We start from the raw sequence: 11,332 nt of genomic DNA on the forward strand, positions 1-11,332 counted from the left end.
CCTTATATATAAACATGTCTAGCTAGATAACCTTGCTTTGATCCATGATTAATTGAATAAGGGAATAATTTTATAAAGACAAAAGTATTTGGTTGTAATGTTGTAATATTTTATATGAAGGGTGGGAACCATCCTCCAGGATAGCTACTGGGTGTGCAGGCTTTTGTTCCAGCCCTGGTCTAACTACATCGTAGCGTAAACATCAGCTGCTCAACAGGACCTTGATAAGCAGACTCAGGTCTGGATCAAAAGCCAAGCCTGCACCCCCAGGAGCTGTCCAGATGGAGGGTTGACCACATTGACAACATGTGACTAACAGCACGGCTGTAAACTACTTAAGTAGTTGTTTTGGGTATCTGTACTTTACTATGTATATTTTTTTGACAACTTTTACTCCACTACATCTCATATGTATATACTGTATTCTATACTACGCTCTCATTCACTTTAATAATGTTTACATATCTTGCATTACTCATCTCATATGTATATACTGTTTTTCTATACTATTCTACTGTATCTTAGTCCGTTCCACTCAGACATCGCTCGTTCATATGTATATATTCTTAATTCATTCCTACTTAGATTTGTGTGTAATGGGTATATGTTGTGTAATTTGTTAGATATTACCTGTTAGATATTACTGCACTGTTGGAGCTAGAAACACAAGCATTTTACTACACCCGCAATAACATCTGCTAAACATGTGTATGTGACAAATACCATTTGATTTACATTCCTAAAGAAAATAATGTACTTTTTACTCCTTACATTTTCCCTGAAACCCAAAAGTACTCGTTACATGTTTAATGCTTAGCAAGACAGGAAATTGTCAAATTAATGCACTTACCAAGACAACATCCCTGGTCATCCCTACTGCCTCTGATCTGGAGGACTCACTAAACAGAGAACATCGCTGGTCATCCCTACTGCCTCTGACCTGGCGGACTCACTAAACAGAGAACATCCCTGGTCGTCCCTACTGCCTCTGATCTGGAGGACTCACTAAACAGAGAACATCCCTGGTCATCCCTACTGCCTCTGACCTGGCGGACTCACTAAACAGAGAACATCCCTGGTCGTCCCTACTGCCTCTGATCTGGAGGACTCACTAAACAGAGAACATCCCTGGTCATCCCTACTGCCTCTGATCTGGAGGACTCACTAAACAGAGAACATCCCTGGTCATCCCTACTGCCTCTGATCTGGTGGACTCACTAAACACAAATGCTTCAATTGTGAATTTTGTCTGAGTGTTGAACTGTGCCCCTGTCAATCCGTACATTTAAAAAAAAAACTAGAAAATCGTGTTGTCTGGTTTGCTCTAATATAAGGAATTTGAAATGATTTGTACATTTACTTTTGAAACTGAAGTATATTTAAAACCAAATACTTGTAGACTTTTACTCAAGTAGTATTTTACTGGGTGACTTTCACTTTTACTTTTAGGGTAGCTTTACTTTTACTCAGGTATGAAAATGGTGTACTTTTTCCACCACTGACTAACAGTGCATTTGTACTTTGTGGGGGGTTAAGTGCCTTGATCGAGGGAACAATGGCAGGAGATGGTAGGTCTACATGGATCAGTCACTGCAGCTTTCCAGTGTCAATAATTCGTACCTTTTCCATGTAGGCTATAATAATAGTCATGGACAATTGATTAAAAGTCAAGGAAAATGTGTATAAACCCTTAATTGAATAATCAGAGGTCTCTATGGCATAATGTTATCTGTGAATTTCGGTGAACATAGTCAAATGGACTGAATTGGGAAAAGACACCTGCACTTATTTCATCCCAAACCAAGCGCTGGTGGGAACACTATCTCTAACTCTATCAATGTGTGTGGATCAATTTTACTTTTTACTCAATTATTTCTCACTGATATGAAAGACAAGGTCCTTATTCTTCCAAAACCATACCGCAAACGATGCAAGTTAATGTTCAGACCGAGCGTCCGAATAAGCCTTCATCCACTAACTGTTAGTGTAATCATTACACTGTTATGGAACTGGGTCAAGGGCTAGGTCGGTCCTTTACCACTGCACCAGCTGCCGAATAACCATGAAAACTATTGGACCATATACAACCCTGATACAGTAACAGACACACATGCGGAGGAAAGTTTGAACCTAAATTATTTAAAAAAAAAGGTCCAAACGAGTTGAGGTCTAGTTAAAAACGATGCAGCAGAACACGTTCAGACAACACATTGGAAAAGTGTCTATGCAGAGAAGTAGTCTGGATATTGTAACCAAGTAGAAGTAGTCTGGATATTGTAACCAAGTAGAAGTAGTCTGGATATTGTAACCAAGTAGAAGTAGTCTGGATATTGTAACCAAGTAGCTTAGCCACAGGGAGAAACAATGTTGCTGGCGAGTTCCCACCATTCAGCTATAAAAGACCGGTTCCTTCAGCGAACATAATCTTCCAGTAACCCGTGATGGAGAACAGACTTACTTTCTATTGATTCGTCGTTTCCCTGTAAAACCTCGCCATGGTGCCTGTGTCCTGGAGTTGTCAATATAACATGGAAAGTTTATGCTTGAGGTAAACGGTTCATTTTGTGCAGAAATCGTTGTCCCATCAGTAGTCCGGTGACCGTCGGCTGTCTCCTACATGTCAGTGTGTTCTCTCCGAGAGTGACCCGAGGTGTGTGTTCAGCAGGAGACTAACAGCGAGGAGGAGGAATGCCGATTGCCAAACAGGACAGAAGTTTACCCAAATTCACGTGACGTTAAATGCACTACAAATCCGACCGACTTGAACTTGTACTATGTCAACTAAAGAGAAGCAAAGCAATAGCCCTGCTTCTAAACATTCTGACAAAACAGGAGAAGAAAACGTCCTAAATGATGTCGACATATAGCTCAACAAAATCAGTGTCCATTTGGGAGTAGTTTGTAAAGTGAAGTGTTGGGACTAGTTGACAATCCGGACTGGTTCGGTGGTGTAGCGCCTCCCCGTGGTTCGTTAGAGTGATGCCACAGTAGACCACAAGATGTCTAGAGTAGACGTGTTTCTACTAATACATAACACTTTGCCTACACAGATTCCAATGACAATGGTAACTCAATACTTCTGAGTAACAAATATATGTTACAATCTTATCTAATATGCGTTTGAAATACTGTAGGCTAGATCTACACTAGCTCTTGAGAACCCAAGGGGGGCTGTCATGCCAAATAGTGTCCCCCGGCCAAATAGTGTCCCCCGGCCAAATAATGTCCCCCGGCCAAATAGTGTCCCCCGGCCAAATAGTGTCCCTCTCTTATTTAAAGGGGAAAGGGGGGATACCTAGTCAGTTGTACAACTGAATGCCTTCAACTGAAATGTGTCTTCCGGTTTAACCCAACCCCTCTAACACGTTTTATTTGCCATTTCGACATGGATTTAACAAGGTACCAAAAAGTAGTTAGAATTAATGTTTTAATTTTATTAGCTAAACAAAACTTGTTTAATTAAACAGCGAAACTGTCGCGAAAATCAGGCTTGTTTCCATAGCGATGATGAAAATTACGTCATTTAGGCTGTAACGATCTCCAAAATTCTAATCATTATGTCGTCACGTCGTTGATATAGCAACGGACGCTAATATCGAATCCCGTTATGACGTAGTGTAGGAAAGTATTTGGCCTGGGGACATTATTTGGAATGACAGGCCCAAGGTGGCTTTAGAGCCAGTACCTGTCTTGGATTCTCAGCTGCTGGTATGGAGGACAGTCTGTTTTAACGTTTAAACATGTTATTCATCTTTGCTAGTGATAGGGTTTTGCTGTTTGTTGTCACTTATTAAGCATCCTAAGTATTTCATATTTTTTTGTTGTCCACTTTAAAGGATTGCTGTAGATCATGAGTTATTCTTTTTCCTATTGCTATTACTTTTTTTTTTTTTCCACATTCATTTTATATCCTGGGATTATTGAGTATTCTGGAAATATTTGTTAGCAAAGGGGGCACTGAGTTTTCAATATTGGTCAGGTAGATCAGTAGTTGAATAAGTTTAGTTTATATTCATGTTTACCAATACCTGTTACAGTTTGGGTCCTGTGTAATTCTTTCTGCAAGCGGTTCAATAGCCACTGCAAACAGGAGGGAGACAGGGAACAGCCCAGTCTTGTGCCCCTTTCCAATGCAATTTAATCAGATAACGTATTATTCGTGTATATTTTTGCTTTACATGTATTACTTCAGCTGGAAAGTTAAAAGCTTCCAAAGTTTTGAATATAAAAGGCCATTCAAGATAGTCGGACGCATTTTTGACATCAACAGCCGTTATTGATGAATCTATCTTGTTTCTTTCTGCATATTGTATTAAACTGAAACATGTTTTTGTATTTGTTTAAGTGTCCTGTTTTTAATAAACCCTATTTGATTGATATGTATCAAGTCTGGTAAGACTTTTGCCATTCTATTGCTTATAAGCTTTGTTATTATTTTACTGTCACTTTGGGTCTATAATCAGCAGGGGATTTTCCTGGTTTTAATATAACTGAAATAGCTGCTTGATACATGGAACTAGGAGGTATTGAATTGAGTGACATGTTATCATTAGAGTAAATAGTGTGGCGACTTTGTCCCAAAATGTTGAATAGAATTCTGTGTCACACCCTGATCTGTTTCACCTGTCTTTGTGATTGTCTCCAACCCCCTCCAGGTGTCGCCTATCTTCCCCATTATGTTCTCTGTCTGTCTGTTGCCAGTTTGTCGTGTTTGTTAAGTCAACCAGCGTTGTAGGTCTCAGCTCATGCTTTTCCCTGTTACGGCTGTTGAAAGGAGGGGACCAAAGCGCAGCGTGGTGAGTGTTCATTATATTTATTTAGACAATGAAAACACTAGAACAAAGAAACAAACCGAAAACAGCCAAACAGTTCCGTCAGGTCACAGAATAACAAAACAGAAAATAACTACCCACCAAACACAGGTGGGGAAAAGGCTGCCTGAGTATGATTCCTAATCAGAGACAACGATAGACAGCTGCCTCTGATTAGGAACCACACTCGGCCCAACACAAAGAAATACAAAACATAGAATGCCCACCCCACACCCTGACCTAACAAAATAGAGAAATAAACCGTCTCTCAGGTCAGGGCGTGACATTCCCAGTCTCTCTTTTTATCGCCCTCCTGGTTTTGACCCTTGCCTGTCCTGACTCTGAGCCCGCCTGCCTGAACATTCTGCCGACCTGTACCTTTGCCACATTTCTGGATTATTGACCTCTGCCTGCCGTCCGGTACCGTTGCCCCACCTCTGGTTTACTGACCCCTGCCTGCCTTGACCTGTCTATTGCCCCTGTTGAATTATTCAACCATTGTTAATGTGACATTGTCTGCATCTGGGTCTTACCTTCATACCTGATAGTACGAACTGGCCATGACTGACCCAGCAGACCTGGGCCAGCTGTGCAACCCCATCTCCTCCCAAGCAGCCTCCAGCACGAAGAATTGCTTTGTGGTATGATGGAGAGGGTCCAAATGTTGGCTGAGCGCCGTGACTGGGCGTTGGACATGCTGCTGGATCTATTCCCCGGGTTGTCTGGGGGGCAGCCTGCCACGGTGGTAACCCCACCACCCCTTCAGTAACTTGGAGGTTAGCAGCGCCGCCCCACCGGCCACTCCACCTTCCCGGGAGCCCCGTTTACCTCCCCGGAACGCTTTAATGGAGAGGCAAGCACCTGTCGGGCATTTTTTTTGCTCCGTGTGCCTCATTTTCGAGCTTCAGCCCTCCTCCTTCCCCTTGGATCACTCCAAGATAGCCTACCTCATCATTCCGGATGTCTGGGAGGGCCCTCACCTGGGCTACCACCGTATGGGAACAACAGCCGGCCATGTGCATGAGTCTGGAGGGGTTCGTGGAAGAGGTGAGGAAGGTTTTTGATGCCCCATTCTGTGGGAGAGAAGCTTCCCGGAAGCTAATCCAGCCCCGGCAGGATGCCCACAGTATGGCTGACTATGCGGTGGATTTCCACATGTTCGCAGCGGAGAGTGCATGGAACCAGGAAGCACTGTTCGACATGTTCCTGTACTGCGTCTCGGAGGAGGATAAGGACAAGCTTGCTGCTCGGGAGTTACCCACGGATCTTGACTCCCTCATTGCTTTGACCATCTGCATCGATGGGCGATTGCGGGAATGACGGATGGAGAGGATATTTGATTTTGCTCATATAGGCAGGGATTCCGCCTCCCCGACAGTCCCGTTCCCAAAGGCACCCAAGGTTCCCGACCTTCCTCGTGAGTCACCGAAGACTGCCGAGGCACTGTTTTCCGAGCCTATGCAACTAGGCAGAGCTGGGCTGTCGCCAGCTGAACGGCAACACAGGATCAACACAAGGAGCTGTCTGTATTGCAGGACTTTTGGTCATTTTGTGTCCTCTTGCCGGGTAAAAGACCAGGCTCACCGGTAGGAGCCAGTATTCTGGTGGGCCATATAGAGAACTTTTCTGCTTCCCTTACTCACACCCCTCTTCATGTCATTCTGCTGTGGGGAAACCAGTCCAAATCTCTCCGGGTCCTCATTGACTCTGGGGCCGACGAGAGCTTTTTGGCTTCTGAGCTGAACATCCCTACTCAGCCACTCTCCATTCCCATGGGTGTTAGAGCGCTGAATGGGTGCTCTATAGGTCTGGTCACCCATAACACCACTCCCATCAACCTACATGTGTCAGGGAATCACAGCAAGACCATTCAGTTCCTGCTCATCAAGTCCCCACAGATTTCCGTGGTTTTGGGATTCTCCTGGCTCCAGCGACACAATCCCCTCATTAACTAGTCTACGGGTGCTATCATGGGCTGGAGTCCGTTCTGCCACGCCCATTGTCTGAAGTTGGCGCAAACTGCCCCGGAATGTCCTCCTGGGGGCTCGGAAGTTGCTCTGGAATTTCGGAGTACCAGGACCTCTGGGAGGTGTTCAGCAAGTCCCGGGTCACTTCCCTTCCACCGCACCACCCCTATGACTGCGGGATTGATCTTCTCCTTAGCACCACGCCGCCCCGGGGACGTCTGTACTCTGTCGGGACCAGAGACCATGGCTATGGAGACCTACATGTGTCCCTCTTCCTCTCCCGCTGACGCAGGTTTCTTCTTCTTGGAGAAAAAGAACAAGACCCTGTGCATTGACTACTAGGGACTCGATGACATTACTGTGAAGAACCGTTATCCGCTACCACTAATTTCCTCGTCCTTCGATGCCCTTTTGGCCTCACCAACTCACCTGCCGTGTTCCAGGCTCTGGTGAATGATGTTCTCCGCGACATGCTGAGCCGGTTCGTCTTCGTTTATATTGATGACATCTTTGTTTTCTCCGCTCTTCCTCGAGCAAGAGGAGGAAGTCAGCAATCCCAGGTATAGGCGACAAACTGATCGCTATTGGGAAAGCCAGCCATTCCTGTTGCTTTTTTTTCTGTGTGAATGTTTTAACGGTGTCTAATATTTCTTCTTGGGTGATCTCTATTTTTAGTGATTCTTCTTTGTCTGTTGATAATTGCTTCAGAGTTGTTGAGTCTAAGAAGGCTATAGGAGCCATCCAATAGAATCCGTCCAATTGCTTAATTCAGATTTTATTGAATATACATTTTCATAGAAGCTTTTAAAATGGTAATTCATCACTTTGTTTCTAATTATCACTTTTGTATCTTTCTTTTAAAATGATACCTGGTTTAGCATGCATTGGTTCTGTGAGAGCTACCAGGTTTATTTGCCATAAAGTATTATTCTTTATTTGCGTTTAACCTGTAGTTGTTGGCTCTCTTAAAAAGTAAAATATCGTGTTCCGAAATTGTATTTATTTCTTTACATTGTAAAGATTTTCAATGGGCTTTTTCTAAGATTTTGTTTTTTAAAAAAATTCAAAATAAGATGTAACTTTAGCTGAGTATGCGATTTATCAACCACCTATTGTATGCATTAAAGCCATCGCAAATCATACCTGGTCAGCTTTTCTGTCTACATTTGTAATGGAAAAGGTTTTTAAACATTTGTTTACGTATTTAATACATTTCTGTTGCAGAATATGTGATTTGTTCATTCCCCAAAGTGTATGTTCTATTGGTCTAAGTAAACATGATAGGATGAGGAGATATCATGTTTATTATATCCAGTAAATTGTTCAGTGCATTTTAGAAAATAATGTTGTCATTTCTTGACTCTTTTCTTACTTTGAGGAGAAAGAAAGACTTTAGTTGGGGATAATAATATCCAGGTGTCCTGTCAATCATTTGTAGAGATGAACATGTTCTGCCTCTTTGGAGACTCCCTACCTTAGGTGTTACTACGTCTGTCAATCACATCGACTGTCTGATTTTAGTTCACCTGTTATAATACTTCCTGTCTGGGTTTGATCTTATATAGCTTGAATTCTGTCTAAGAATAGACAAACTTTTACAGATGCACAATCGAGAGCATCCTGTCGGGCTGTATCACCGCCTGGTACGGCAACTGCTCCGCCCATAACCGGAAGGCTCTCCAGAGGGTACTGAGGTCTGCACAACGCATCACCCTCCAGGACACCTACACCACCCGATGTCACAGGAAGGCCAAAAAGATCAAGGACAACAACCACCCGAGCCACTGCCTGTTCACCCCGCTATCATCCAGAAGGCGAGGTCAGTACAGGTGCATCAAAGCGAGGACCGAGAGACTGAATAACAGCTTCTACCTCAAGGCCATCAGACTGTTAAACAGCCATCCCTAACATTGAGTGGCTTCTGCCAACATACAGACTCGATCTATAGCCACTTTAATAATTGGATGTAATAAATGTGTCACTTAAACAATGCCACGTTAAATAATGTTTACATACCATACATTATTCATCTCATATGTATATACTGTACTCTAAACCATCTACTGCATCTTGCCTATGCCGTTCGGCCATCACTCATTCATATATTTATATGTATATATTCTTAATCCTTCCTTTACACGTGTGTGTGTGTGTTGTGTGTGTGTGTGTGTGTGTGTGTGTGTGTGTGTGTGTGTGTGTGTGTGTGTGTTAGGTAGTTGTTGTGAAATTGTTAGATTACTTGTTAGATATTACTGCACGGTCGGAACTAGAAGCAAAAGCATTTCGCTTCACTCGCATTAACATCTGCTAACCATGTGTATGCGACCAATAAGATTTGATTTGAGAACTCTAGATGTGCCTCTGGTGAGATATACATTGAAATCAATGTGTATTTTTCACCATGTAAGGTACAATTCAACATTAGAAAACTGCCTTCTTGGTCCATGTGCTGGAATATAATGGAAAATGGTGTATTCTTATTTATCAGGATGCCTACACCTCTGCTGTTACTACAGTAGGTGGCAGTATATGCCTCTCCAACCCAGCTCCTCTTTAAATGTTAATAAAAAAATAAGGTAACTCTTGCCAGAAATCCACATCTGCTGACCATCTCTTTAAGTGTTTGAGAACCATATGCTCTCTTCCCCCCCATCATGGAGCCAGTGGACATTCCATGTCTTTACTTTACTTGTATAGAATCAAAGTTGACCTTAGACAGAACATATATCATTAAAGAACCAAGTAAAAATTTTTGCAGACATGACATATGAGGGCGGTGGGCATTCATTAGAATGGGAGGATCATAGTATAAATACATAATTATTGTATACATTACATATAGAATATGTGAGCAGACATTTAACAAAAAAACACATTGTATATTTCTACATTGTACGTATATTTCTACATTGTGCATACATTGTACATACATTTGAAGAAAGACTGCCTCTCAAGTACTGTGGAAGTTTTGTATTACCTTATCAATGAATTTTAAGTGTAGTGGCTGGTGGGTGTCTACTTGGGCTGGGTCCCTCCAAGAGACTGAAATGGGATGAGTGGAGGCCCCTCTCACCTCAGATAAGTGTCTGATGGCCTCCCATCATATAGCCCTTCTCCTTTCTCACCAATAAGCACCAATAAATCGTGGTTGTAACGACAAACAAGGAATAATAATGATTCAACATCCTTTCCTATTCATTTTACAACAGATTTACAAGTCATAAAAAATAGAAATACAATTACATTGTAGTATATTTAAGTCCTTCCTTTCTCTCTCTCCCCCAAACCAAATTCATCTCTCTCCACCCCCCCTTCCTATTCTCCCCTCTTTATCCTCCCCTTCCATCCTTGCCCTCTCCGACCCACCCTGGCCAAGCTCATCCCAACCTGTCTTTTCCTCCCTAACTTATTCTCAGACATTTACACCCCTATATATATATATATATATATATTAGTTACTCATCCATTCTCCTTCATTAACACACATTTACCCTATTCCTCCACACACCCATTCACTCCCGCCCTTCTATACATATTCATATTCAGCCTCCTTCACTCTCCAATTCATATGCCCAGACACATACCTATACGTGTATACCCCCCCACACACACACAAACAATTGTCTTACATAATATATTTCCTCTTTTATATTCACAGGTTAAATTGCTTGAATATTAGTCCATGACAAATTGTGTGGAAAACAAAACATTCCTCTCACAGCAGCCGCCCTACAGCAGCGGCTCTACAGCAGCCGTCCTACAGCAGCTGTCCTACAGCAGCGGCCCTACAGCGGCCGTCCTACAGCAGCGGCTCTACAGCAGCCGTCCTACAGCAGCCGTCCTACAGCAGCGGCCCTACAGCAGCCGTCCTACAGCAGCCGTCCTACAGCAGCGGCCCTACAGCAGCGGCCCTACAGCAGCCGTCCTACAGCAGCTGTCCTACAGCAGCGGCCCTACAGCAGCCGTCCTACAGCAGCCATCCTACAGCAGCGGCCCTACAGCAGCGGCCCTACAGCAGCCGCCCTACAGCAGCGGCCCTACAGCAGCCGCCCTACAGCAGCCGCCCTACAGCAGCGGCCCTACAGCAGCCGCCCTACAGCAGCGGCCCTAGAGCAGCCATCCTACAGCAGCGGCCCTACAGCAGCCGCCCTACAGCAGCCGTCCTACAGCAGCGGCCCTACAGCAGCGGCCCTACAGCAGCCGTCCTACAGCAGCGGCCCTACAGCAGCTGCCCTACAGCAGCCGCCCTACAGCAGCCGTCCTACAGCAGCGGCCCTACAGCAGCGGCCCTACAGCAGCCGTCCTACAGCAGCGGCCCTACAGCAGCGGCCCTACAGCAGCCGCCCTACAGCAGCCGTCCTACAGCAGCGGCCCTACAGCAGCGGCCCTACAGCAGCCGCCCTACAGCAGCCGTCCTACAGCAGCGGCCCTACAGCAGCGGCCCTACAGCAGCCGCCCTACAGCAGCGGCCCTACAGCAGCTGCCCTACAGCAGCGGCCCTACAGCAGCCGCCCTACAGCAGCGGCCCTACAGCAGCGGCCCTACAGCAGCCGT

The 11,332-nt window shown here is 44.4% G+C and overlaps 1 protein-coding gene across 3 annotated transcripts in view; it reads right to left on the bottom strand.

Annotated features, from left to right (window-relative positions):
- Positions 1-2,906, bottom strand: part of LOC106581464 (uncharacterized) — a 163,338-nt gene extending 160,432 nt beyond the window's left edge. For all 3 annotated transcript variants that reach the window (XR_006761043.2, XM_045704055.2, XM_045704054.2), the window contains exon 1: positions 2,459-2,906. The gene's annotated coding sequence lies outside the window, so the exon portion shown is untranslated. The remainder of the gene's footprint in view (positions 1-2,458) is intronic.
- Between the last annotated feature and the right edge of the window lie 8,426 nt (positions 2,907-11,332).

This window comes from Salmo salar, chromosome 20 (assembly GCF_965601325.2).
Source record: "Salmo salar chromosome 20, fSalSal1, whole genome shotgun sequence".
Taxonomy (NCBI): domain Eukaryota; kingdom Metazoa; phylum Chordata; class Actinopteri; order Salmoniformes; family Salmonidae; genus Salmo; species Salmo salar.